The sequence below is a fragment of the Cygnus olor genome, chromosome 4 (genome assembly GCF_009769625.2).
Source record: "Cygnus olor isolate bCygOlo1 chromosome 4, bCygOlo1.pri.v2, whole genome shotgun sequence".
Classification (NCBI taxonomy): domain Eukaryota; kingdom Metazoa; phylum Chordata; class Aves; order Anseriformes; family Anatidae; genus Cygnus; species Cygnus olor.
Genome location: NC_049172.1, coordinates 40,057,430 through 40,085,403, shown reverse-complemented (window position 1 = coordinate 40,085,403; position 27,974 = coordinate 40,057,430). Strand labels below are relative to the sequence as shown.

Here is a 27,974-nt window from a genome sequence, read left to right as displayed (position 1 = left end):
AATCTCTGGGTGCAAAACTACATGTTTGTAAAACTACTACCCAGAGCAAGACCAGTCTTTTTAGCAGCAATTAAAGGGATCAAACGACACCATTGCCCACAACCAGGTTTACACAAGTGAGAAAAAAATCACAAGGCACTTACATAACTTCGATGTTTCTTAAATCAGTATTGTTTTTCTCTGTTAGGGGTTTAATGACTTGGAAGGACATGGAAAACTGCTGGATGTGACATGAGAAATGGCTGCACGCAATAGACAACAGGAGGGGTGGAGGGATTTTGTCAATGGTTAAGGGGGAGCCAGGGTACAAATAGCCAAACTTCACTAGCACTCAGAGGGGAGCTCTGTGGGCGTCAAGGTTTGTGAGGCCAACAGCACTGAGGTGCCTGCATCAGGAACAAATAATATTGCCATGATTACCTAGGCAGCAGTATACGAAACACCCCACCAGCGTAGGCACAACTTCCCTGGCCCTGGGGTCCCCTACCAGCACGTGTTCTGGGCTGGACAACAGCTGCAACAACCCACTGCCTTGTAACCTTCTCCCTTTGATTTTGTCTCTGATATGCCTCAGTACTCAAGGAAGAATACCAGCTAAAGAGACCTTGTAAATGCCTTCCACTGTGCAGCCAAGTCAAAATTCTCAGGGATCTGATTTGCCTATGTCTTGCTGGGTCCTTTCGGCAGCTGCATGCCTTGATCCAACTTTTGATATTCTAACAATTTTGGATGGAAAGACCTTTAACATTTTTGTAATTAATATATCAACTCTTATTCAATATTCTCTACTCAAACATCCCATATCATCCCATATCTACAACATGACTGGCAACTCATGCACTGCTATTATCTTTACCATGAGGCCAGGTGTCTTTCCCAGTGGTGTTTTAGCAGGACATCATCTCACATTATGGCCTACATTCTTTGTCCTCAACCCTGTAATCTTGCATTTGGCCTTTTTAAAACCTGAGTGTTTTTTTTCCAAAAGAAACACCCTAGAAACCAAATTAGACCAATCTATTTATATGAGTTACCTTCATAATTATTTACTGTTCAATCAGCTGTGGTGTCATTTGTACATTTTCTCAGTAACAAGTCCATATATTTTCTTCCAGATTTTTTGCTGATGTTTCTAATAGCACTGGAACAGGTCAGTAAGGATTCACATTAGAAACATCCACAGAGGATAATGATATAATATTAGATAATGTACTTTTTGCCACCTACTACTTAAGAAGTGTGACTGAGCACCTTAGTCTTTTAAGGTTGTTTCTATTAACCCTATCTCCAGCTTCTAAGAGGTGTTAAATTTCAAAGAAAAAAAAAAATCTGATGTAAGAATCTAATAAGTAGGGTAATTATGATGGCTGATAGAAAACCTAAGAGATTTTGGAAATTATTTTTATACTTGGAGACTGATGTTTATCAGAGGAACTTACTGAAAGAAAAGAAGAAAAAAAGGAAAAAAAAAAAGATGAAGTTGATTACCTAGAATCAGATGGGGATGCTAACAGAGTTAACTTGTATCATAGCTTCATACTGGTTTCAGAAAATTGCAGATAGAGATAAATAGGCTTCCCCTGTAAGTCCTTGTTCCTGAGAAAGCAGAGAAAAGGAGGCAGAGAAATAGAAGTATCGAGAAACAAAGACAAATTGGCTGTAGCTACTTTGAGACTTGATAAGAAAGCTTTCCATTTATTTCTTCTATGTCCTTTGTCCTTCTTATTGAAGGAGGTACCCCTGAATCACAGCTTAAATCACTGAGACAGCTTAATTTGTGCCCTAATGGCTACTTGTTGCTACTAATTTCTAGCCTAATGGCTACTGATTGAAAAAAAAAAAAAAAAACCAACTTCATTTGCACTGGACTTTCTACGGTAGAAGTGTAACCAAATATGAGAGCTGCTAATTTGCTAATTGACTAATTAAAATAGCAATTTCTGGATTTGTGTGTACTGTTGTTTAATATGATTTTTATTCAGAATGTCAGTTGCTTTAAAATCCTTTCAATAATGCTGCACTAATAAGTTCACAATATAAATAACGTTGAGGTCAAACATTATTATTTGATCACTTCCTTAAACATTAATATACACATTATACTATTAGTATAAGGAAAAACAACAACAACAAAACAAACAAAAACTTGGTATAGAGTTTATAGAAAATACAAATCTTTCAAGTTTTCCCTTGCAACATAAGTAATGCATATTTAGAAAAATGTTTAACTATTCTTAAGGTCTCTTCTGAAGACTAACTCACAAGTTCTGAAATATCAGTGTTCAAGAGCATAGATAAAAGTACATAATAAAATGCTTAATCACTGTTTTGAGTGCAAACCTCAAAGCAACTTTTATTGTGGAAATGTTCTTGCCTTTCCATTAAATTTTCCCTCTTCTGAGCAGAGGGGGAAGGGAGGAGGAATTATTATTACTGATTTAATTAAGCTGCTAAGATTACTGGTCCAGTCCAACGGGAAATGACAACTCTGAGATTGCGAATTGGATATAATCATCTCACCTCATTACTATTTTTGTCATGAAAATAAATTAATTTTGTATATTTTCTGTTCTCATTACCATACTTGTCAGAAGAGGGAACTATCAAAATTCTAATAATACCTGATGTACTTTGGTAATTATGGTACTATGCTCCACAACTTTGACGTTTTCAATCCTGCACATGATTTGCTGGCTGTTCCACTCCTCCTTGTCAGGTTAATAAAGGTTATAAATATGGAATCAGCTAGTTTATTTTCTACAAAATGCAATTGCCCCGTTTTATCCCTTATCCAGTTTTCATCTGTAGTTGGGAGGGCAGGGGGGAGAATGAGCAGAAAATTAAGCTGAACTGTACTGGCATAGGTGCACTTAAAAAGGTACCAGACTTTCTTCTTGCACACTGAAGTTGTACAATAAATGTGAAACAGTATATCTGGATTTCAGGTTTACATTCAAATCCAGAGATTAAACTCTTTTTCTGGAAGTTCTACTAATGAAATCTAACCACAATTGCATGAGCTATAATCAAATGTATTTTTGTGTTTACACATAAATATATTGTTTCAGTTGGTTAAAGAGAACATCTTGGACTGCAAATTCCATCAAAAGCAAAACATAAAATCAGAGTCTACAAAATAGAAAGTTATATGCCACTGTACCATTATGCTCCAGTGTTCTCTTCCTGGGCAAAATAACTAAAAAGTGGGAACATCAATTTTTAAAAAAGCACCCTGAATGTCTCAGAGCATAAACCAAAGCAAAAGAACTCCAGCAACTTATGCATACTCAGAAGAAACACCTTGTGTCCACGGACAAGAGAAACCTACCTCCCTTATCCCTAGCCTGATGTGTCTGCTGCATCTCTGTACTGCTGCTGTATCATGGCTGGTATGTCAGCTCTGTGGCCCATTGCCTGTATTCTTCATCTTCTTCCTCATCCTTGTAGGTGGAAGCCAGTTGCTGACAGTGTGAGGGCCACAACAGGACTGGTCATGCCTGTGCATCCTGCAGGGCAGTCTCTAGAGAGCTACTGAGGTGCACAGTTATGTGGCAGGAGCAGAGGACATGCATCTCACATCACGTTCTCCAAAACCACTGGGAGAACCCTGGTGGGTATCTCTTCCTCCTTTCTGAAGGCTTCTGTTCAACAGGTCGCTTCATCCACCCTCTTTGTGGAAGCCATGGCAGAGAAAATGGCATGTGACAGACTGGTTTAGCCTAAAGCAGTATTCCAATAACCACGCATTTCCTAATGAGGCAACTCTCTTGAATCCAGAACATCTCTTATCTTGTGAATGAAGAAAAAAAAAAAAAAAATCTAATACAGAACTGAGAAAGGACCAAAAGGCTACCAGATAGAAGAAATTTTTCAAAAAGATATCCCCCTTTTCATCCAACAACAACATAAGCCACCACTTACCAAGATGATGCAAAGTTATACTTAGAATGACAACATTTTCCAAAGATATCTTCCATCATCCACACTTTTTTAGAAAAATGTTTCTTTTGGATGATGGAATGGCTACAATGATTCATGCATTTTTACTTCTGTACTCCATTTATGTAATGCATAGGCAAATCTGAAAGCCAAAATAACTTAAAGCCCCTGATGGTGCTTATGTGACTGCCCTCCTTCTTCCAGGGCCAGGGATTGAAGAGGAACATGTAGCTTATGCTGAAAACTGTCCACTGACATCCAGTCACGTTCTTATAACAGCTGAAAACCTTGGTTCAAGTTTTCAAAGCAGTTAAGGGATCAAGCTGCAGCTACATTAGAGAATGCATTCTGATGTATAAATCACAGAAACAGTGATATTTTTTCAGGGAACACTGAGAGTGAAGATCACAAAAGCCAGAACAAAGCATGCAAGAGCCAGGGAGAATGCATTTCCTCTGTAAAGAGACACAGCTCTGAAGGGATCCTCTGCCTTTCAGAGGACACCAGATAGAGCAAGTCTGATTGCCTTTCAGAAGCATCATATGGCCCCATTTTAAGTGACAGGATGTATTTTTGATCTTTAGCTCAATAATCCTCCCAGAAGACCTCACCAACTGCACTCAAACTACAAATGAAAATCTCTAGTCCTAGTAAAGTTTTGGCCTCAGAATGGCAAAAGTGTCAAAGCTTTCATAAATTTTATGAGCTGTTATAATGTTATGGAGGTATATGGAACCAGGTGCAACTTCTATACCACTGTCATCTTGAGCAACACCAATGAGCAGATTTTTTTTTTTCCTAAAGCTTCACAAGAAAATAGGCAGTCCTGGAGATCAGAAATAAGAAGCTAAGGTAAAAATCATTCCAGTGAGTGGAAGGAATGGACAATATTTATTAACTGTAGGAAGACCCAGGTACCCAGATGCTATTTGTAAAAACTACTTGGCACTTAAACAAAAGTATTACTACAGAATTTGAGATCACATATGCATGAGGCTTTCATAAACAACCCATATGAAGTTCCCTAAGCATTAATGCAGATTCTCACAAAAGCACTGAGATTTTCAAATTATATCATCAGTTTAATCTACATAAAGGCATTACTCTTTGCGGTTTCTCAATGACATTCACCTTTTCTTACTTTTTGTTTAAGGATTAGATCTCTCCAATTCCCCAAAATTAACATAGATGACCATTAGTCTAGAGCTTTCTAGCACATATTCTCTAATTATAAAATTTACATCTTTGAGCAAATGTCTACAATGAAAGAGCAAATTCTTGTGGAGAAGGTAAGGGCTGTACAAACAGGATCAGATAAAAATGATGAACATGATTACTTGCAACCACTGAAACAATTTCTACAGAAAGGCCTCTAAGTGGCTAGGAAATCTGATAGTAGAAAGCAAAAAATATGGCAAATTATTTTTAGTAGATATATTAATCATTTAGACCTTTTAAATCAAATTTTAAAAGTCTATAGAGAAAAAAAATAGTTCCACTGAAATTTAATGCAATATTGCCAGTGACCTTAATAAAGTCAGTGGGTATCTAACATGATTCTGCTGCGTTGGGCTTATTATTTTGTCTAGACAAAAGGCAAGATCATATCTGTAACTCACACAACAGTTTTATATCTATCAGGGAACAATAGTACTAAGCAAAAAGATTAGAGAGAGATTGTAGCAAAGATTTGGTTTCTTCTGAGGACACATGAACTATGCAAGAAAGATACGTATCTATCACCTTGTAGAACAGGCTTCCTGTGACTCCATTAACAGAAATCATTTTCATAAGTAATTTAGCTGGCTTTAACAAACAATTGTGTTTCATTTTAAGCAACTGGGAAATTCAGAATCTGTAGGCTGGATTGCGCTGATTTCTTTAAGCACTCTAAACAATCGGAAATTCATTAGCAACTTCCTTTTTCTTTGGGGCCCAAAAGCTCTGAGGCAAGTATTAAATCTCCCATTTTTAAGCATTCAAAACAAACTCACAATGTGTTCCATATTTACTAATTCACTAAAGTATGATGGTCACTGGAAAGCAGATGTTAGGGCTTCCTGGTAATGTAAACATCTGTGTTAGCTATAACTAAGAAGAACTATTCTAATACCAATTCATTATGAAGGAATGAATAATAATTTATATTAAAAAAAAAAAATAATCAAAGAATGTAGCAAAAATTAACCTGTTCTAAGTAATGTATTTTTACAGAGGTGATCTGAATGCTAATTCTTTCCAGGAGATCTGAGGAAGCCCCAGGCTATATTTCCAGACAGTATATTCCAGAAGAAAACTAACAGTTACATAAATATGTGTAGATTATTAGTGGTTGCCAAATAGATTCATTTGATATTTTTATGATCCAACTGTTTTCCATTTAGCCAGCAGACAGTGATATTTTTGTTCTGCAGAGAAAACCATAACAGACCAAATAAAAAGGTTTATACAGTAAAGCTGTTCTGCCCTTAAGGTACAGAGTTTTTCCATATTGTTTTCATTTGAAAGTTTATTCAGATTATGAACCCCCCACTGACATGGACACCTCTACTCTCCCTCTCCCTTTCCAACTCTTAAATCAAATATTTGGGTCAGCACTTGTACTTTTACTTTGATTATGTGAATAAAGACTGTGGAAAGATACAGTGCAGTCTAAAACATCTTTATTTTATGGTCTGCTGTGAGCTTACATATTCGAATGCTTAATTTACAGACATGCTCAGGGAAGTGTTGATGCAAAGAAACCAGCTATTCATACATAACCCAGATCAAAGTGGTATTTCTCCATAACATGTATTCTATAGTGCAAGCTAAATAATTTATACAAAATCCTCCCCAAAACATCTGTAAGTAATTTAAATTAAAATTTAAAAGTTGTGGCTGACTTCTGCATTGCCTTGCCTTTCTGCGTCTTCCGCAGTCTGATTTCTGTTACCAAATGACTCCATGCCCTACCCAGACTACCTGAACAATAGCGTTCATGCACCCAGAGTGCTGCAAGCAGAGGCCAGCAAGCACAGCCTGAGACCTAGGCAAGTTGTAGAGATGTCCTGGCCACACTTCCAACTGACCAGAAGCTACACACAGTGCCAAATTCAAGTCTGTGTGCCCTGCCTCTTAGCTGCTTCACAGTATTGCTTTGGCCACAAACAAACACTGAGAATGAAATAGTTTAACCTAACATTGCTGCCAAACATTTCTTAATGCTGAAAGACAGCCTGAGTTATGGTTTTGATTAAGTTAATATTCATATAGTGTTAAAAGATGTGCTCTGCACTTTCGGATTGCTCAGCATGCCAGATTAAGAAGTTACCGGCAAAAACGTACAGATTTTAGTGACGCCATTGCTTAGCGAGCCAACCGTAATCCCAGTAATGATACTTTAGGGCAGCAAAGACACTCTATGTGATTCATGACTGTAAGTCATTGCAGGACACCGTACAGTCCACTAAGCACAAACAAGGGCCAGGTAGGAAATCACAGCGAATGCAGTAGAATTTATGAAAAAATTTTGAAATGTCAAGACACTCTTCCACAAGCTCCCTGATGAACTGATAAAATGGTTGAAATTTGCTGTGGCTTTAAATGTTCTAATAACTGTAATATGCAGGTGGATTTTCACATTTACCTTGAGGTAGACTTCAGCTACATGACTTTCCTCAAAATAAGGAAGAGTAAAATAAAAGCAAAGAGCTGACATACCAGTGATGGACTAGAGTATACATTAAGCTAATATTGATTTAAATAGTCAATTTTCTAAATAATCTATTTCACCATCCTTTTAAAAACAGAACAAAGCCAAGTTATCTTGGATATATGTATTTAACCCATACTTTTAACTATGTATTTCAATTTTTGATTGAAGATGAAAAGTATAAATGCAAGATATCACAAGAAATAAGAAACCATCTTGCAAGCTCTCTTCTTCATGAACTCTCACTGACTTCAGTGAAATTATTATTACTATTGATTACTAGAAATTACTATTGCCATCTTCTGGTGCAATTGAAAATTGGAAGTTGTTCTCATTAAAACGTGTGGTGAGATTACTGATGCTATCTAATGCTGGGAATGGTATGGTCCCTTTTAGCATTGTCATGAAGTGTAAAATAGGGATGTTTTTTCCTACAAATAAAAAGCTGTGTTTCCCTCAACAGAAAGAGGAAAACAGTGACAGCAGCTTGAGCTCACTAAACTTCAGCCTTTAAAAAAAAAAAAACAAAACACCTTTGGGATAGTTTCATAGTTTAGTGTGCTGTTTCTGGCTCTGGTTATAAAAATACTCAAAGTTTCTGTATACTACTATTGAGAAAAATTACCATCAACCTTGTCTAGGTTTTCAAAGATTTGAACTATGTACCAAAACCAACATACACTAGCTTGCACCTTAAATGGATGTCAAATGTTTGATGCCACAAACAAACATTCATGGTTCTTATTCACTATTGGAAAATAACACAGAGACCTTCAGACACATTCAAAATACCCTTTCATAACTTTTACTTTCAGTGTGAAAAGAAATAAGTCAGCCCACTTAAGAACAATCCACTTGTCAAAATAACTCATTAGGATAATACAAAGCATAGATTTATGAGTTAAATCTTTTCATATAAAAGGTTTCTTGAATTTATTGTGTATTACAGGATTAAGGATATTGACACATTTTTAACTTTTTTATAAATAGTGCAACACTTTATGGCTGTAAAGTGAAATGAACAGCCTTGAAATAGGTCAATGAATATCAAGTCAGTGAGGATCATGTCACCAGGGAATTTTACATTATTTGGTGACTTTATATCACTATTTATAAGCTACCACTTAAGCACAACTTTCATGCACCAATAACTTTGTGAAATTTTATGGCCTGTGCTATATACCCAAGGTGTTTTCAGGTTTTCAAATCTGCACATCTGTAAACTAATTATACAGAAGAGAATGAAATGTACTTGCTTACCTGCTTAGGTTCAGTATACTGATTTCAGAGTTTTCAGAGACTTAAGTGCAGGACAAAAAATAAACACAAAACTTGTACAAGAACCCACTGGGAGCTTTTCCATTGACTGCAATGGCATTAAGTGAATTAAATATGCTCCTTTGTTAACAGGTGGTGCTACTTAAAGTCAATTCTTAAATTACTGGAAATGATTCAGCAATAAAAGAGGTTTCTATTGGTGCTAAGATTAAATACATAATACCTTCAAAGAAGTGTGGGGGAATAAAAAAAAATAAAATGAATAGAACATCACATAAGCTGATCCCCTTTTTTCCAGACCTCATACCAAACTAGAAGTCAATACAAAGAGATAGAGTCATTATTATGCTTACCCAACTATAGTATGTAATTCCTTAATGATGCAGATGTTCTACTGACCCAGAACAAAGATGCAATCTTTATGAATTATAGGCAGGGATTGATCCAAAACAGTTTTTCAGTAGGAGGAAATCACAAGATATGCAAGGAGCTGTCCAGCTCTGGTTTGTTCGAGTAAGACCTGCTCAGCACAGGTCCTTCAGTTCTCCTCAGGGACATCACTAAGAGCTGTGAATGGGAACTAGCTTCCATTTGTCCTACTGGCAAATCTAAAGAAGTGACCAAAGGGATCGGCTGAGCAAGTCTAAAAGCATTCCAAGTCCCAAAGAGCAGCCTTCTGACATTTCTTCTTTTTTTGCCCAGCTGAATATATTGTTTTACCAAAAAAAAAAAAAAAAAAAAAAAAAGGTCAAGCGGTCAAGCTAGCACATTAGGATGTGCAGGATGTGTGCCAAAAACATTGTATTAGGGCGGTCCTGACCCTACCACTCTCCTTCCCCTTTCTTACAGTACCCACATCACTCCTGAGAGGTACCACCCTCCTTTCCTACCTCAGTTTGTGCATTCCAAAATGCAGACGGGTCAACCCGTACGGCTGAAACCATGTGCCTCAGGGAACTCCAGCCTTTGTTTGAGCAGAACAGGAAGCAGTAAATTTCTAGAGAAGAAAGCTGAAGTGGGTCTATGCAGAATTACTGGTAGTATGGCAAGAGCCTTGCAACCTGGATTCAATTACTACGACAGACAGATAGATCTTTTTCCCTCTATAAATTATGCATTATCAGGCAGCCACTTAACAGAAGCTCTTGTATTTTAACCAAGCTCCATTAGAACTGAAGAACAGAGCAAACTTCTTCTAGCCTGCCTTTCTTGAACAGTTTCTCTCTAAGGCTGCTTCTGAATTTTATCTACTGGCTGACCACATACACATTTCATTGTCTGTGCACTTTCTACTGCATCTTGTCAAACTAATGGTTAACACTGATTCAGGCTTGCTTATACTTCATAATCCTAACAGAGAAAATACAGACAAGTCACTTTTATAAGGCTCTCTAGAACTATTCCACATTTATTTTCAGTTGAGGTAATCAATTATATTGCCTGAAGTGACAAAAAATAGCAATTTTTATGTTGCTCATGTATTTATTGTCTTTTCTTAATTTACGTACATTTGTTGTGGCAGATGCTGTACCACTCCTCTATACCACAGACAAAAGAGTACACAAATGTCATCCCTCAATTCTCAGACATCCATCCTTTCCTGGTTTCAGCAAATCTACCCTCTGCATTGACATTCCTGATCACACTATAGTTTAGGGAGTATTCATCCACCAGGCAACAGGGGACATCCTGGGTATCTAAAAAGTTAAGAAGAAGAAAAATAAAAGACAGTAACTTTTTATTATGATTAATTGTATCAAATCAATTACTCTATTTTTGCCGGATCCAAGTCAACCATTACTATTGCCTATCACCTGCCAAAAACACATCAAAGAAAACTTTAAAATTCTCATGGATGCCAAATATTTTGGCAGCCATCCATCAGTCTTCACAAACAAACAAACAAAAAAAAATCCTTAATTTTTCATAGCAGACAGGATTTTCTGAAGCTAATCTGTTAAATACAAAATTACTTTCAAATAACAGTAATTCAGTGACTCAAACCCTTTGAAGGGTTGAACCCTTATGAAACCCTTCATAACTGAAGTCGAAGACATCACTGTTGGTAGGGGTCTGCAAACGTCCCTATCACAGCAAGGAGACATGCCCATTGCAGGTGGGGCAAGACCCTGCTGAGCAGGATGATTTACAAATTCAGAATGAAAATGTGGTTCCCATCCAAGGCTCAGATCTTAGAGGTATTTGATTTTCTGTATTGTGGCTGCTTCGTTTCCTATGAAAGCGATAAAAATCAGCTACCTTCCAATACCATTTCCCCATGCTTTTTTCTGCTTCACAGATGACATAGTTCAGTTGCCTTCTTGATTCCAGCACTGATATTGCAAATCATTTTAGGAGAGTAACATTATTTTCCTGCTTCTCAGATTGTCCTTATATAAAAGGGAATAAATAATGTATATTTTCAGAGCCCTGAGATCTGTGACTTCAAATTGTTCCTCATAAGCTGTTGTTATGTAGGAACAACTATAGGAAACATTTAAAATAATAAAATTTGAGCACTTCCTATCAGAATTTTTTGTTACTTTTCTCTCCCTTGTGAGACAAGGTATAGCAGCAGCAATTGGAATGTTTGTTTGTTGTTGTTTTCTACACAGTACACTTACCACCCCTTTATCTAATGTCACTTTCTATTGCCTTTTCTGTTTAATTTTTAAGAGTTTTGTTCTTCTTATATTTTATTTACTTTCTCTATTTCTTCTACTTCAATGACCTCTTATTTGCCACTAACTTTCTCATTGATGTAGAAGAGCACAGAATAAACTTCTTTACAAAATAACATTAAACAAAAATCACAGAATGGTTTGGGTTGAGAGGGACCTTAAAGATCACCTAATTCCAACCCCCCTGCCATGGGCAGGGATACCTACCACTAGACCAGGTTGCTCAAAACTGTAAGTACAGTAGAGAAAACTGTCTTTCTTACTAATATGCAGCATGCTATAACCAAATTTGCCAGAATCCCATTCATCTGTCAAGTTCCTGTCTAAAAATAATTTGCTTCTGCCCTTCCCCAGCACCCTCTTTTACTAGACAAGATGGGCAGAAATAGAGTTTTCATGGGTAAGTCCCTAAAGTCTGTGAAGAAGTTGCGTACACCCACACCCCTTAGAAATCTAAGCTGTCCCATCCATTTATGAAATCAGTGATTTAAAGGAAGGAGATAGACTCTATCAAAGCTTTAGCCATTTGGAGGGTCCAATTAGGACTTAGCATTGCATTTTACAACACAGAGCTCTTGCATTAAACAGCCAAAGAAGACTAAGTTGAGCAGAGGAAGAGCAAAGAAGTTAACTTTGTGCTGTTTTCCTGTTAAGAAAGAGCTTATGTATCTTTCTGATAGCTTTATGAAGAAAGGCCTTTAAGATGCTCAGGGCATGAGACAGAAAAAAGACAGCAGACTAACGAGGATTTAATAGAAATTTGCCAGCACACGTACACCACCTCCTCAGCATTTTACCAAATCTCCTCTGGTGGCCACAGGTGTTTGTCTCCTGGCTTTTCTGCTCAGAATAGTTACTTGATCACACAATAAATGGAAGATGAAAAATCATAGTATTGTTTTTACTCAAACAAAATCACACTGCCATGTGGGACAGGGGAAAAATGGAGGTATTTGTGATCTGAAAGACAAGAAATATTATATATATATGAGGCTACATGTTGCTTCATATTTCTCCACCCTCCCTTTCTGTGACTGCATTGTAGTAGATTCTCACGCTACTGAATATTTTTAGATAGCGGCTACCTCTTAAACTGGCCATTTAAAGCTTTTGTTATTAGTGCTTAAAATTCCTGAAAAATAACTTTGATGACGGTATAAAAACATTTTACTAAATAGGCTGGTTCTACTAAATTTGCTATTTTGTAAATGGATTAGAGAATATTTCATCATTCATATCGCTGCAAGTATTATTGTGTATGTGACAGAAGTAAAAACAATCCTTTGAAGTGACTTACATTAAAAAATAAATAATAGCCAAGTTATTACATAAATAGAGTCTGCGTGGTCTTTTCCTTATAAAGGAGATTCACCACAATAAATCTAAATGAAGATTAGTTTGTAAAACATCTGGAGGGGTGTGGATCATTGCTGTGCATTCAAAAGTTGCTTCCTTCACTGTAAAAACAACTTTTTTCAAAAGCTCATTTAGCTTTACTTTCTGAAAATCCTATAATCTTTATCAAAAGTAATGTTGCATTCAAACATTCTTAGCAAGCAAATGACAAATATGTTCTGTATTATTATATTTCTAATAAGAGGATACAATTTTTATCAAAGACAATATGACACATAGGAAGTCAGCTACATTAGCAATAATCCCAGATGCTATTTTGCATGTAGAAGCGTTGGTGGTTTTACTGGTAGGAGGGAACAGAGCTTTGTTTTGTTTTGTTTCTATGAACAAAGGTAAAGGAACTGGCAAAGGAGGGTTGCTTTACTTTGTTTTTTTGTTTGTTTGTTTGTTTTTAGGTGGTACAGTTATACTTGGAAAGTTATCTAGCTTGTGGTAATGGAAAATTATATTGTTATCTAAAGTAGGCTTACAAACAAACTGAAACCTTTTTATAAATTGGCTTTGCACAACAGAAAAATTATGTTTTTTTGGTACAGGAAAGCAAAAGGAAAATTTCCTACCCATATTGTCACTGATTATGTTTTCTCCCATAGAAAAAAAAATATATATATGTAAATATATATATATTTATTTATTAGGCTATATCTGTTCCATGAATAAATAAATAAATAAATAAATCTTCTAAATAAAATACACTGACTGTTTCCCTTTAGAAACAAATATTGACAGCCACGGGTAGCAGAACTGAAGCAATAATCAGATGAAAGTGCAGTAAGAAAAAATGAACCACACGAGAAGACAATGAACACACAAAGTTAATATTCACTGTAATAACTAACAAACACATTGCAAAATTGAGAGAGCAAAAGAGCTTGTTTCAATATAAAGCAAGCACAGATGTTTCAAGACTGACAATATCAAGTGCATCTTTAGTAGCAATAAGATTTATGTGTGCTTCCTGGCAAATTTCTCATTATTTTTGGTCCAAATTGTTCTCTTGTGGGCCTGTTTTCATAACCATATGCTTATTAAGAGTTTTTTGTAAAGTATTTTTCATTGGAGAAAAAAAAAAAAAAAGATTTCTCATGATACTAAATGATTCCCCAATCAAGGAATTTGTTTAAGCTTGTGCTGTCATTCTTTTCCACTGCAGCTTCAGAAATAGGGACAATCTGTTTGCTGGCTGGGGAAGGGAAGAAAAGATCATGGTAGAATTTAAAGAATAACCTCCAAACATTTTGTTCCTGTCAGTTTCCTCATCCTCTATATTTTCTTGTCTCTCTGCACTCACTGAACTTATCATAGATTTGGGTTCTCCTCGGCTGGATGCCCAAACAGCCAGCAACACTATGAGCTCATTGATGTTCTCCACAGAAAATCTTTGCATCTCCCGCAAATAATGCGAACTCTGTTTTATTCTCTCCTCTCTTCCTCTGTCTGAGCTCACTTACTCCCTCTAACAGTTTTCAGTTTGGAAACATAGTGGGTATGCAGTTGGGATGCCATCCTGTGTACTGCATTAACCTTACCTGGGGGTCAGAATGGAATTTTTTGGCTGAGATGGATATTTTTCTTATGGGGTGTTTAGAAAGGCTGGATGATTTGGTAGTGTCTTTTTGCCTTCTCTTTACCAGAACTCTAAAAGATCATCTTGGGCAAAAATTTTCTGCTGCGATGTCAGACCATTGCAGAAGTAAATTCTATGGCAAGCCCAGTTCCTCAATATACTAAGACTAAGAGACTGAAAGGGAAGACTTTCATTTTCCAGTCTTACTTCTCATGCAAAGGAAGCAGAGCAATAAGGAACAATGTAAGTGAAATATAAGGGTACGAAAGCAAAGTCACCCTTTGTCAAGGGATTAATACTCTACAAATTATCTGTTTGTTGCTAGATGGCATTAGATAAAGCACTAGCTATTTGTTGTTGTTTTTTTTTTTTTCTTTATCCTCCTCTGCCCAAAATGACTGCATATTTCAGGTAAAGACCCACCTTTTTTTTTTTTTTTTTTTTTTTTTAACACAAACCACTTTTTTGTTTTCCTTGCATTACTCCTGTAGAACAAACAGTTCTGGGGAGCGAATTCAATGCATTAAGTGAATTAGTTTCTTCCCCAACTTATGCACATCATTCTCTGAACTGCCTGCAAGTCTCCATTAACTGTGATTACTCTCAGCAAAGGATAAACCCACAAACATCAGATTCCAGGCTTTGTAGCCTACCACCACTTTCTATTTCTGTGGTATTTAAAATCTACCACCCCTAAAGCACAATTGGAAGTCTAGTTTAATTAATCCTTTTCAAAAAGAAACCATTGGTTTGCTCCAACTTGTCTTACACACTACAAAGTGTAAACCTGAGGCCATCCTCTCCTGGTTACCACAACATGATAGCATACACTTACACTGGGCCATCTGTCTCTTTAATTGTATCTTGTAAGCATGAAGCTAAATTAAATGTTTCTGTTTGTGGGTAGCACACTTTGAACAATGAAAATACCAGATGATCATTCACCAAACTGATATTACATTAAAACTTTATAATAACTAGCAAACTCATGCTAACAAGCATAGTATAATAACATTTTGTCATTCATCATTATTAGGAGTTTGTGATAAATATGTTCCTCTTCATATATATATATATATATATCTATACCCCCCTTAAATGTAATTGTTTTCTTTTTAAGATTTAGTTTTCTCTAGAGATCATTAGTTATTGTGTTCAGAGATGGAAAGTAGGGAACATAAACACCAAAACATTAACTCTTTCAGTTTGCAAATGTGGATCACACTAACAGAATATATCAAAGAAAACACAATTAAAATTACACATTTCCCATAGAAAAAGGAAGACATTCTAATCCTTTTGTTAATGCTATGAAGGGTTAATATCCTCTTCCTAGTGAAGAAAGTGAATAATTTAATAACTGAGTATTTGTATATAAGAGAGTCTGCACCCCACAAATATGCATTGGAAATTTTGATCTACATGCTCTCATATTGACCTACCTTGCACGCATTCCTTGGAACAGCCAGTATCTGTTATCTATGGGTTTAGGGGACGCTATTAAGCCCAACCTGGAAATTGTATCATCATCAGCTCCTATGATGGCTCTTAGGCAGTACTGTCAGTCATAGATGTTTGTGATAGCAATCAGGTTGATGGTAATATTTTGAAAATAAATTCTCGAAAGAGAGAGAGAGAGAAGGAAGGAAGGAAGGAAGGAAGGAAGGAAGGAAGGAAGGAAGGAAGGAAGAAGAAAGAAAGAAAGAGAAAGAAAAAGAAAGAAAAAGAAAGAAAGAAAGAGAGAGAGAGAGAGAAAGAAAGAAAACAGAAACAATAGAAAAATGTTATTTATACCCAATCTACAAAAGCTGAAGAATCTGTCTTGTGAGGGAGACACAAATCCCTTGTCTGTTGGGATCCAATCTTTGTAGACTCAGTTTTCATGCTGGATTAACTGCTGGTGATGACTTCAAAAGGACCAGGTTTTCACCTCAAGTGTTCAAAGCAAAACTGAAAAGAAAAAAAGCCCACACAAGACTCCCCAACCTGTTTTTGATGTGGAATATGCTGCACAGGGTGACTGGGACTCACTGAGCAGCTCCGAGCATCCCTGATCCTCTAATCTACAATGTTCAAGAAAAGGACTTTGAAATGCATTTTGTGGTGTAGAATTATTTTGTGGTGCAGATGATTATGTAACCTGACATAACCTTTCATATAATTAAACATGTAATCATCAGATTCTGTACAAGGGAACTATAGTTAAAATCTGTAGGATAATGCCATTTACAGCATCATAGAGATTTGCAAAGATATGTCTGATGCGTACTCTATGTATTATTCAAGTGCATACAGTTTTGGGGATAACTTAGCTACATATGTTATACCAATGCATTATGTTTTTATTCTTAAAAATCTCATTCTTCTGTTTTTGTGTACTTTAAGCTTTCTGTATTTCAATTTTCTTGTCATGTTTAAAGTAATATATCAAGCTGAGCTTCATATTTAAATCCAAACATGGAACAGGTGCATCTTTATGTTTTGACTAGGCAACATTAGGCTCTGTATCAAAAGCTGACTAAAATCTTTTCAAAATAGAATGCTTGTTACAGGAGAGCAAATTACAACAGCAACAACAACAAAAATCACATTTTCCATCTTTCAGCAAAGCGGAGGCGGTAATGATTCTTCTAATGGTAAGGTGATAATTGTCATGTAATGTTATAATATCTTTGCTTGGAGGTGCTTTTTATTTTCATTTCTATCACCTTTTCTGAAAGGCTACACAGCAATAAATTAGGTATTATATAAAGTTTGGGTGAGCAGTGTAAAGGCTGCCTGAACTCAACACCAAGCCAGGCAATGGAAAGACCTTTTTATGTCAGAAGCACGTCACTGACGATTCCAGCCAGAAATCAAACAGATACCTAAGCATGAAAGGTGATGATAACATTGTAGATTAAATGAAGAAATGTTTCAGAACACAATTACACATTTTCTAATGAAATGACAAAGTTGTTTCCACTTTGGAAAGTGCTTTTGACAAGGCTCCACATTTGAAGTTAATGTCTGTGTCTAAAGGGCAGGAAGTACAGAATAAGAGAAAAGCTGGTTCAAACCAAATGAGGAAAAACAAATGAGTAGTTTTAAGGGATCCATAGAACAGTAACTGATAATGAATCATAAATATATATATGTGTGTCATTTGACTATTAATATCACCTTTATCTTCTAGAAAAAAAAAATAATAATTTTAAAAAGGAGTATTATTAGTATATTCAGATCAAGCTCAATCACCAGTAGCTAGCAGCAGGATATTTACCACTTTGTAACTAAACATTTCACAGCTATGTAATTTTTCAGCTCTTTGTTCTGTACTAAACATATTCCATATTTGCTCCCATTACTGTTTTACTCTACTCTGTCACCCTAGGGTGAAGCTGAACTTTACAGGAGTATAATGAGGGAAAATTCCTGCTTACAGGGATACTTCAGATCAAATAACATGTAATTTGGTACTGTCAGACATGCAGAGCTCCAGACCCTACTGTGTGTCCTCTCCCTATTAGATCCTCCAGCCTCTGCTGTGGATATTCAGCTTCATCTTCACCACAATGATGTTATGGCTGGAAAATGCATCTCCATTTAGCACAAATGCAATAAAAGTTGTTTTGAGATGGCATTCATCTTGATAATAATGTTTCTGAATACTTTCCGAAGCCTTTGCACACAAGTCTTTTGGCACCCACAATTAGCTTAAACACTGATAGCTACAGGTAGAACAATATGCCTGCCATCCTCCACAATGCTGGTCAACAGCATGCAGATATGCTGCTAAAAGCTGCCTTTTAAATAACTTCTGGTGAGGTGTGAGAGAGAAAGGAGTTTGAGGGGCAGGAGGTAGCTGTAGGAAAGGGAAAAGCAGAACATGAGAAACAGTTTTGGATGTCAGTACATTCTCAAAAAAATGAACTAAAATATTGGTAAAATTGTAGCTGTGATAAATCATTATTCAGATACTTATTATTAATTCTCTTTTCAAGACAGCAAAAAATTTACCAGGCACATACTCTACAAATGAAGCAATTTTCCTCTCTTAGGATTTACAGGAACACACTCTTTATTCATAGGCCATAACAGAACTAAGTAAATAGACTCATTGCTCCCACATAAGGCAGGTTATCCCTCGGTAAATTACCTACAGCAACACTCGCTTTCTCATGTACAGGGTCTGAGTCCATCCACATATACACAGAAGTATGTGCATGAACCTGTGGCCCAGCGCTCTCGTGCTTGTGCTGGTGGTTGGGGCACCATCAGAGCTGGGGGCCACTCCCTCATCCCCAGCATCCTCCCAGGCACAGCAGGGAGGTGGCACTGAGAGAGGCAGCAATCCTTGTCTGGAAGCTGCTTGTGATGGGCACAGTCACACCATGCTGCTAGGCATGAGAGGCAGAAAAAAAGGGTGCTGCCCAGCTAATGAAGGTAAGGAACAATAACAGATACTTGGTTATCCACCTGAGGGTGAAAGTCAGCACCTCCCTGGTTCTTGAAGTGAAGGACTTCACAAAGGCAAGGTGTTTTCACTCACTGCTAAAAGGTTTTGTGGGGATTTCTGCAACCCAGAAGTACATTTCACACATACCAAAGTTTGACTGTTCTCAGATAGAATTATTTTAATCAAACATACTAATGTACTATTCATCCAACAAAACTTATCTAGTAAGTCAACTAGCATTCAAAAATGATTGATAAAAAGTTGCCAATAGGAAATTAAAACTACAACCTATATATATATTTATTATATATATAAAATAATATATTATATATGAATACTATATATTAATAATTAATTATATATTATTGTATATTATATATTATATAATACATATTATATATTAATATTTTATATATATACATATGTATATGTACATATATATATATATAAAACGGTGGTTCTAAATTCATTGTAATGCCATTTAGTGAATCTTTCATAGGAAAACTCAAAGTAACAGCATCACATTTCCAGCATGTAAGAAATAGTCCTAAATTCTAGCAGTCTTCTCTCACTGTGATGCCTCAGTGCACGGTTTGCATGAGAAAGAGCTTATTATGCCCCACATGATCCCAAATGCCCAGCAGAGATAACAGTCTAAATCATTTGTTCTCTTTAAAATAATTTATTCATAGGTAGGAATATGAAAATGTGCCCTTTATGAAGTTTATCTGTATCTATAGCAAACACAACTTAAATTAATTCTTCATCTTCAGGACTGGGAAAGTTTGACTAAGGCATTAGGGATTTTTTATTAACCTCCATTAATTCAGTAGTCCTACCACTTTGATAACAAATAAAAATGGATGGCTAAGGAGTTTTTTCCTTATTAAAAGGTGTGAGTGAGTGCAATTAAACATGGCCTACATATCTGAAGATATATTACATATTTTAATATAACTCCAGGGTTAATAAGGAAGTATGTGAAGTTTATTAGTCTGTTGACTAGTGATCACATACAGTACATTATCATCTCTGTAGTAGGAAGAACACACATTGGTTGTTCTTAATTTCCCTTGCAGTTTTGAGTTTATTTTTGGCATTTCTACAAAATCCTGAGATATCCCATTGCAATTTAATTTTAATTAGAGTGGTAAATAGCATGTCTTGAAAGTCTTTTTTTTTTTTTTTGGTAATACTTCTAATATCCAATGAATTGTCTAGATCTACAATTATTATCGCTATATTATTATAAATATTAGTACTATATCAAAAAAATGAGATTATATGTATTACAAATATCTGCAAAACCCTTGTATGTCTGCTTATTTTCATTTAAGAAAAATCTAATTTGCCTTTAGCTTAAATATAGATATGTCCTAACTGCTTAGAATCAGTATTTACCTGTTTTCTTTTAAAACAAACATTTTAACCCAAAGTTTTAGTAGTTTTATGTTCACATACTCTCCGTACCATTCCACTTTTGGCAGATGAGAAATAAATTACAGATTGTCTAGAGTATGACCATATAAGATTTTGAAAGTGAGAAATAACACATTAGAGAAATGGGGAGAAAATACCAATCCAAACTATTTATCATAACAAGAAGGAAAGAAGGAGAAAGAGAAGGAAAGAAGGAGAAAGAGAAGGAAAGAGAAGGAAAGAAGGAGAAAGAGAGAAAGAGAGAAAGAGAGAAAGAAAGAGAGAAAGAGAGAAAGAAAGAGAGAAAGAGAGAAAGGAAGGAAGGAAGGAAGGAAGGAAGGAGAGAGAAGGAAAGAAAGAAAGAGAGAGAAAGAAAGAAAGAAAGGAAGAAAAAGAAAGAGAAAGAAAGAAAGAAAGAAAGAAAGAAAGAAAGAAAGAAAGAAAGAAAAAGAAAGAAAGAGAAAGAAAAAGAAAGAAAAGAAAGAGAAAAAGAAAGAAAAAAAACATATCAGATAATGTAAAGAAAATGGTACAGTATGCTACTAATAGTATGACACTGAAGAAAGAATTGAACAAAGCAGCGTTATACAATTTAAAAGCTAAGTCAAGATAAGCCTGCTTTATGTGTCATTTAGAATGAATAGACTATATTAGTGTATGGTCCATATTTAAAAATTACTTCTAAAATAAAATGAATGTTTTTTCTTACTGCAAAACCAAAATCCTTTATCTGCACAGTAAAAAAGGAGAACTGAGTCAGTTAAAAATAAAGCTCCTTAGCTTAGATAAAAATTCAATGAAGAAAAGTCATCTCTCATGATGAAATACTGAAAATGAATTATTTTATTTGCTTTTGCTCCTTGCTAGAATGTTAATTATAAAAGCATAATTTAATTTGGGAAGAGATTTGTTAAATTTCAAAGCCTAATGTGAGTCCTTCAGACATGAAGGCTCCCAAATGCTACGTGCTACATCTAAAGCTCAACCTCCTTCTACTGAACCAATTTTCTGCAGACGCCTAATTTATGATCACTTCTTACCTCATGCATATATCTTAGTGCATAGTTTTAATAGACCATTGAGGGGGTGTTTATTTTTATGATGAAATATGCAACATTATAGCAATCATTAGATAGACATTAGCTTAATCACTGGTAGATTTGAATGCAATAAAAAATTTCTGAAAACCTGTTGGCATTCTCAATGTGAGCTATTTTAGGTTTGCTGGTTGCATCAAAGGAGACAGGTGGACCAGGAACCCTGAAGTTTGTTGATGGGCAACGCATTCCTGCTCGTGGACGTTTGTTTTTGTCTGCAAGCCCCAGGTTCTTGGCCAAAGCTAGCAAAGACTCACAGCACCATAAAAAAGGAAAACAACTCTTGCTTTTCAACAGGCAAAAATAATATGGTAGGCATAAATTGCTGCTACAACCCATTCATTCAAATTATCAGTGTTTATATTGCAGCTAGGACTGGTCAAAAGGTCAACTGACATACTCATCCCCTCCAAAGCAGAAGCAACCCAGGAACTCCATTACAGAATCACAGAATCACAGAATCACAGAATCATCTAGGTTGGAAGAGACCTCCAAGATCATCTAGTCCAACCTCTGTCCTAACACTAACAAGACCTCCACTAAACCATATCACTAAGGACTACATCTAAACGTCTATTAAAAACCTCCAGGGATGGTGACTCAGCCACTTCCCTGGGCAGTCCATTCCAATGCCTAACAACGCTTTCAGTAAAGAAGTTCTTCCTAATATCCATCTAAACCTCCCCTGGCGCAACTTTAGCCCATTCCCCCTCGTCCTGCCACCAGGCACGTGGGAGAATAGACCAACCCCCACCTCTCTACAGCCTCCTTTAAGGTACCTATAGAGAGCGATGAGGTCTCCCCTGAGCCTCCTCTTCTCCAAGCTAAACAACCCCAGCTCCCTCAGCCGCTCCTCGTATGACTTGTTCTCCAGACCCCACACCAGCTTCGTTGCCCTCCTCTGGACTCTCTCGAGCATCTCCATGTCCTTCTTGTAGCGAGGGGCCCAAAACTGAACACAGTACTCGAGGTGTGGCCTCACCAGAGCCGAGTACAGGGGGACAATCACCTCCCTAGACCTGCTGGCCACACTGCTTCTTATACAAGCCAGGATGCTGTTGGCCTTCTTGGCCACCTGAGCACACTGCTGGCTCATATTCAGCTGCCTATCAACCAGTGTTCCCAGGTCCTTCTCGGCCAGGCAGCTTTCCAACCACTCATCTCCCAGCCTGTAGCGCTGCTTGGGCTTGTTGCGCCCCAGGTGCAGGACCCGGCACTTGGCCTTGTTGAACTTCATACACTTGACCTCCGCCCATCGGTCCAGCCTATCCAGATCCTCCTGCAGAGCCTTCCTACCCTCGAGCAGATCGACACACGCACCTAACTTGGTGTCATCTGCAAACTTACTGAGGGTGCACTCGATCCCCTCATCCAGGTCATCGATAAAGATATTAAAGAGGACCGGCCCCAGCACTGAGCCCTGAGGGACTCCACTAGTAACCGGCCTCCAACTGGATTTGACTCCATTCACCACAACTCTTTGGGCCCGGCCATCCAGCCAGTTTTTAACCCAACGAAGCGTACGCCAGTCCAAGCCACGAGCAGCCAGTTTTTTGAGGAGAATGTTGTGGGAAATGGTGTCAAAAGCCTTACTGAAGTCAAGGTAGATCACATCCACAGCCTTCCCCTCATCCACCAAGCGCGTCACTTGGTCATAGAAGGAGATCAGGTTCGTCAAGCAGGACCTGCCCTTCATAAACCCATGCACACTGGGCCTGATCGCCTGGTTGCCCTTCAAGTGCTGTGTGATGACATTCAAGATAATCTGCTCCATGAGCTTCCCTGGCACTGAGGTCAAACTAACAGGCCTATAGTTCCCTGGGTCTACCCTCTGGCCCTTCTTGTAGATGGGTGTCACATTTGCTAGCCGCCAGTCGACTGGGACCTCTCCTGATAGCCAGGACTGCCAATAAATGATGGAAAGCGGCTTGGCCAGCTCTTCCGCCAGTTCGCTCAGTACCCTCGGGTGGATCCCATCCGGCCCCATCAACTTGCGTACATCCAAGTGCTGTAGCAGGTCATTACTTTCATTACTTTCATTACTTTCATTACTTTTAGAATAAGATTTAACTGATTTACTGTGCTGTTTTTTTTTTCTTTTTCTTTTCCTTTTTTTTTTTTTTTTTTAAGGGAATCTAAGTATTGTACCCCATATTTTCCAAATTGAATACACAAATATTTCTTAAAAGAAAAACTTCACATTTTAAGATCATGGATTCTTTTTTCTTAAGCCCTCCCCCTTCCTTCCCCCCTTTTCCTTGGTGGCCTTTTTCTGCCCTTTTCTTTTGACATTGAAAAAAGGAATGAAAACAAAACACCTCAAATCCCCCCAAAATTAAGAGGGATTTTCTTTTATAAATATTTATATATATCTTCCATAGCTCTCTTGAAAAAAAGAAAAAGAATGGTCTCTCATTCAAGAAACTGTAATAAAAACTATTCATAAAAAAAATCATACATTATTTAAATAGGATTTCCCTGAGCAAGTTTTTTTTTCCCCTAAAGCTGTAAAATAAAAGGCAATCTATAAAATAACATAGTAATTTCATCTATCAACTAGAATAAAGAACTAGATCTATTAGATGACTTCTGATTTACTGAGAGGCATTAAGATATTACAGTGATCAGAGAACTGAGACTAATGAATATACTACAGCTAATGGTAGGTATGGCACCTATAACAGCTAGTATTCATGGCCCATTGGAAATGTGATAACAGCCTAATTATATATTTTTATTCATACCTATACATTATTTCACGAAAAGGCTGCGGAGTTGCTAGACTAACTTTGGTTGCAACTAGCTCCTTGGACCCTGCATGTTCTCATTATCTCTTGTCTGTTAATGTTTTCTGAAGTCAAAGGACTCATGTTGTATAATCTGATGCTACCGTTATAGCTACCTCTTATTCTGAGATGATAGGAAGGTCTAAAAATTTAAAGCCATTACATTTTGTACCCCCAGTTTAATTTCAGTGCTACAATAACTAATTTTTAATTACATACTTTCATCTTTTTAAGAAACAAAATTTTTTAGAAGCTCATTAGATTTTTTGTGAAGTGGCAAAGAACTCAAACACACAGATTACTGAATCAGTTACACCTCAAGTGTATTTTAATAAAACTATTGTTCTCTGTTTTTTACTGACAATATGAGGAACAGCTTGAAGCTAAAGATTGGGAAAAAAAAAAGTTTATTTTTGTTTTTGATGGAACAAGTGACAGGCCTGATCCTTTGCATTTGACAGCTTGTATCCCCATAGCCTGAGCTGAAAATCTGGTTAGGATTGAACAGATATATCTGGATTCCCTTGACTTATCTTTACCTTGGTAAAATTGGTCTGTGATAAGTTGAGTTTCACTTTCCAAACAGAGAGTGAGCTTGGCTGACACCTTTGTCTTCACCACTGCTGAGAGAAAAGCTCTAGATTTTGTATCATAAATCTATTTCCAACAGTGGATGGGGAAAAAAACATGCCAAGAAGCAAAAGAGCACCTCTCCTTGAGGCAGTGGCCGTCTGCCTGACCCACCAGCCAAACAGCACCCTGGAGGCCTCTGCCCACATTAGTAGCAGGGCCAGCCCAAAGATAAGAACAGTATTTTTCCACCAAGCCCCACACCCTTGTCGCATCACTGACAACAAGTTTGAACCTCTGTGATCTAACAATCAGTAAGACAGTACTGTGTGTCACCATGGCTTCACCGTAGGTGTTAGTGAATCTTCCCAGCTAGGCTCTTCCAAGCAGCAGGGGGTCAGCACTAAGGCAGGAGGTGACGCTCTGTCCCGAGAGCTTTGCAGGCTATTGAAACTCTCAAGCTTCTCGAAATGGTGAAATCTTGTTGAGAAATGTGTGTACGCTCGCATGCACATCTAATTGTCCATTTTAAGTTTAAGAAGCATCTGGGTAATGGTATTTGATATTTTTGTCAAATTTTGCTCCCTTAAAGTGAAAGAGCAGGGTGAAATGTTGGAATAGAGGTAAATATTTTCACCCCCCCCAAAAAAAAAGACAGTGATAGGGTTACTATGTCACTCTGGATGCCATCTGTCATAACAGAATATGAAAGGTTTTTTGTGCTCCAAGTAATCATAGCATATTTTGTTGTCAAATTAATCAGAAACAGGGAATATCTAGAACAAAATGGTCCATGCTCCTTAGGGTACAGCAAGTATAGGTAGATACCAAATTCAGATGTAAAAATGAGGTAAATCAAGTAACAAAATTATGTTTTGCACTGGATGAGAAATATATGGGCAGTGGCATTTACTAATTTCTCCCTCCATTTTTGTCATAGCTTTTGTGGATAATTGCATAACCACCAGCATATGGCATAGTTTTTATTAAAATATTAGAAATGACAAACCTCTAGTGTGTGACTTTTTACTTTTAACTTCAGTTATGGTATGCTCTGAACTATTGCATATTTCTAGATTAAACTAACACAATTTTTAAAGCCACCTTGAAGACGACCTCTGAATATAAAATTAAAAAGAACTAAGTATTCAAAGCTCTTGGGAAATTTGAAAACTGCACTTGAGCACTTCCAACCTTCCACTCTTCCCTATTGTCAGTGCAAGTATAGAGCTGTCTAAAAACAAACAACAAAAACCCATCTTCTCATAACAAACATCACAGCACATTATTTTGAGAGAACAGTGAAATGCAAAGTAGCAAAATGTTATTATTCAGTCTAGGACTTTATTTTGTCATTTTTATGACTGCTATTCTTGTTTAGAGTTCCATGAAATCTTAAATAACTCTGACTGCCAGTGTCTCAACTCTAAGGCCCAGTTTTGGAGATTTCCAGCACTGCAGTGCTCCCTAGAGTTGCTCTGGTGAACTGTTTCAGTTCGTGCCCCAAGCTTGACCCAGGCCCAAGAAAGTCCCAAGGAAAACCTCAAGTCAGTCAGCCTTGCTGGTTGTTCAGCCACTCATTGTAAAGAGGAGTAACCAGGGATTACCAAGAAGGATTACTCAGAAGGCTTGTTGCTGGCAGATCACTTGTTTAATTACTGCTTGTATGTTTTTAGTATAAACATCTCCTGCGAAAGCTTTGGTAAACTTCCTGCACAGCCTATTCTGTATTGATAACTTTCTGGCTCCTTCATGTTTATCAAGTTCTGTTTAGAGACGAAGATATTGACATTTGCTTCTCTTGTCTGAAGTTATTTTAGTTTCCAGTCTATTTCTGGAGGTAAACACTATCAAGTGATTCGTTTGCTGTGCACATGGAATATCCATGACTGAGGACAGAGGTGACTATTAAGCTTCCTGAGTTACAGTAGCAGGTCTTTCTTTTTTCATCATTATACCATTTTCCTACATGTAAATATAAAACAGTGAAACTTCAGTTTGGGCAGGAAAATGACTATTTTTGCTTTATCTTAGTATTGATGTTATTTCTATGTAAACTCGTGAGAAATACTCTCTTTACCTACAAATTGTTAGATTTACAGCTGATGTCTTTACACTGATTTATTCACACTATTAAAAATATATATCTCTCTCCTTCACTTTCATACTTCCATAAAATTAAACAACAGTCATTAAAAATTATATTGATAAATTGATGATAGACATAACAAATACAAGGCATGACTGCTGGAGTACAATTTTAGGAAAACAATGTACTGTGAAACCTCATTGTTTATAAGGACCTTGCTTAACATCAATTATTTTCTTCAAGTTGCAGCACAGCCATTTTTGAACATCAGTGTAATGTATGAAATAGTAAAATATTATTGTTTTCAAAGAGGCCTAAGAATATTCCGCTCGGAAAGATAACTCAAATTGGTCTTCTTCAAATGGGCATCCCCTCCTAGCCACTGGAGACAGACCTCAGCCATGAGATTCATATTTTAAACCCAGAGCAGATGAGATTCACATTGTTCTTTCTTACACACTAACATCAAGAATTGTAATTGTGAGTAATAAAAAAATAAAAATAGTAAGCTTTAGTAGGCTCAAGGTTTGAAAAGCATGGTGGGATTCATTAGGCAAGTCAACAGCTAAGGAATCACAGAAATATCAGCAAACACCAGGACTTTGTTACTAAAGCACTGAAGCAGAAACTTTCTGTTATAATGTTAAATCTTGCATTCAAATTAAGAAAAATACATCTTTATCATAAACCTTACTTTTGAGGTATGAATTTCAGAGATACAGAAAGGGTACCAGACCAACACCACAATTCCCAGAGGATTGTTAGTTAATGCCACATGCACTTTGTGCACATTATCTCAATTATACTATTTGCTTATAAAAATTACCATTGTCAAATACTCCACAATTGACTTTGTAACTTTGAACTTTGGAAGGCTTCCATGAACTCCTAGCTGCCCTGTTGAATGCATTTTTTACCTACTTTGTGGATAGCCCTTTAAAAGCTCTGGAAAAGTGGAATGCAAGTAGACTAAGCGTTGCTTAATTTGGTTGGCCATGTA

At 36.8% G+C, this 27,974-nt stretch overlaps 1 long non-coding RNA gene across 5 annotated transcripts in view; it reads right to left on the bottom strand.

Annotated features, from left to right (window-relative positions):
- LOC121069885 overlaps positions 1-27,974 on the bottom strand; it is a 139,436-nt gene that overhangs the window by 12,698 nt on the left and 98,764 nt on the right. For 3 of the 5 annotated variants that reach the window (XR_005819713.1, XR_005819714.1, XR_005819718.1), the window contains one exon: positions 10,303-10,608. The exons of the other annotated variants lie outside the window; for them this stretch is intronic. This is a non-coding gene — a long non-coding RNA (uncharacterized LOC121069885). Of the gene's footprint in view, positions 1-10,302; positions 10,609-27,974 lie in introns of those variants that run through there. 5 annotated transcript variants of the gene reach the window in all.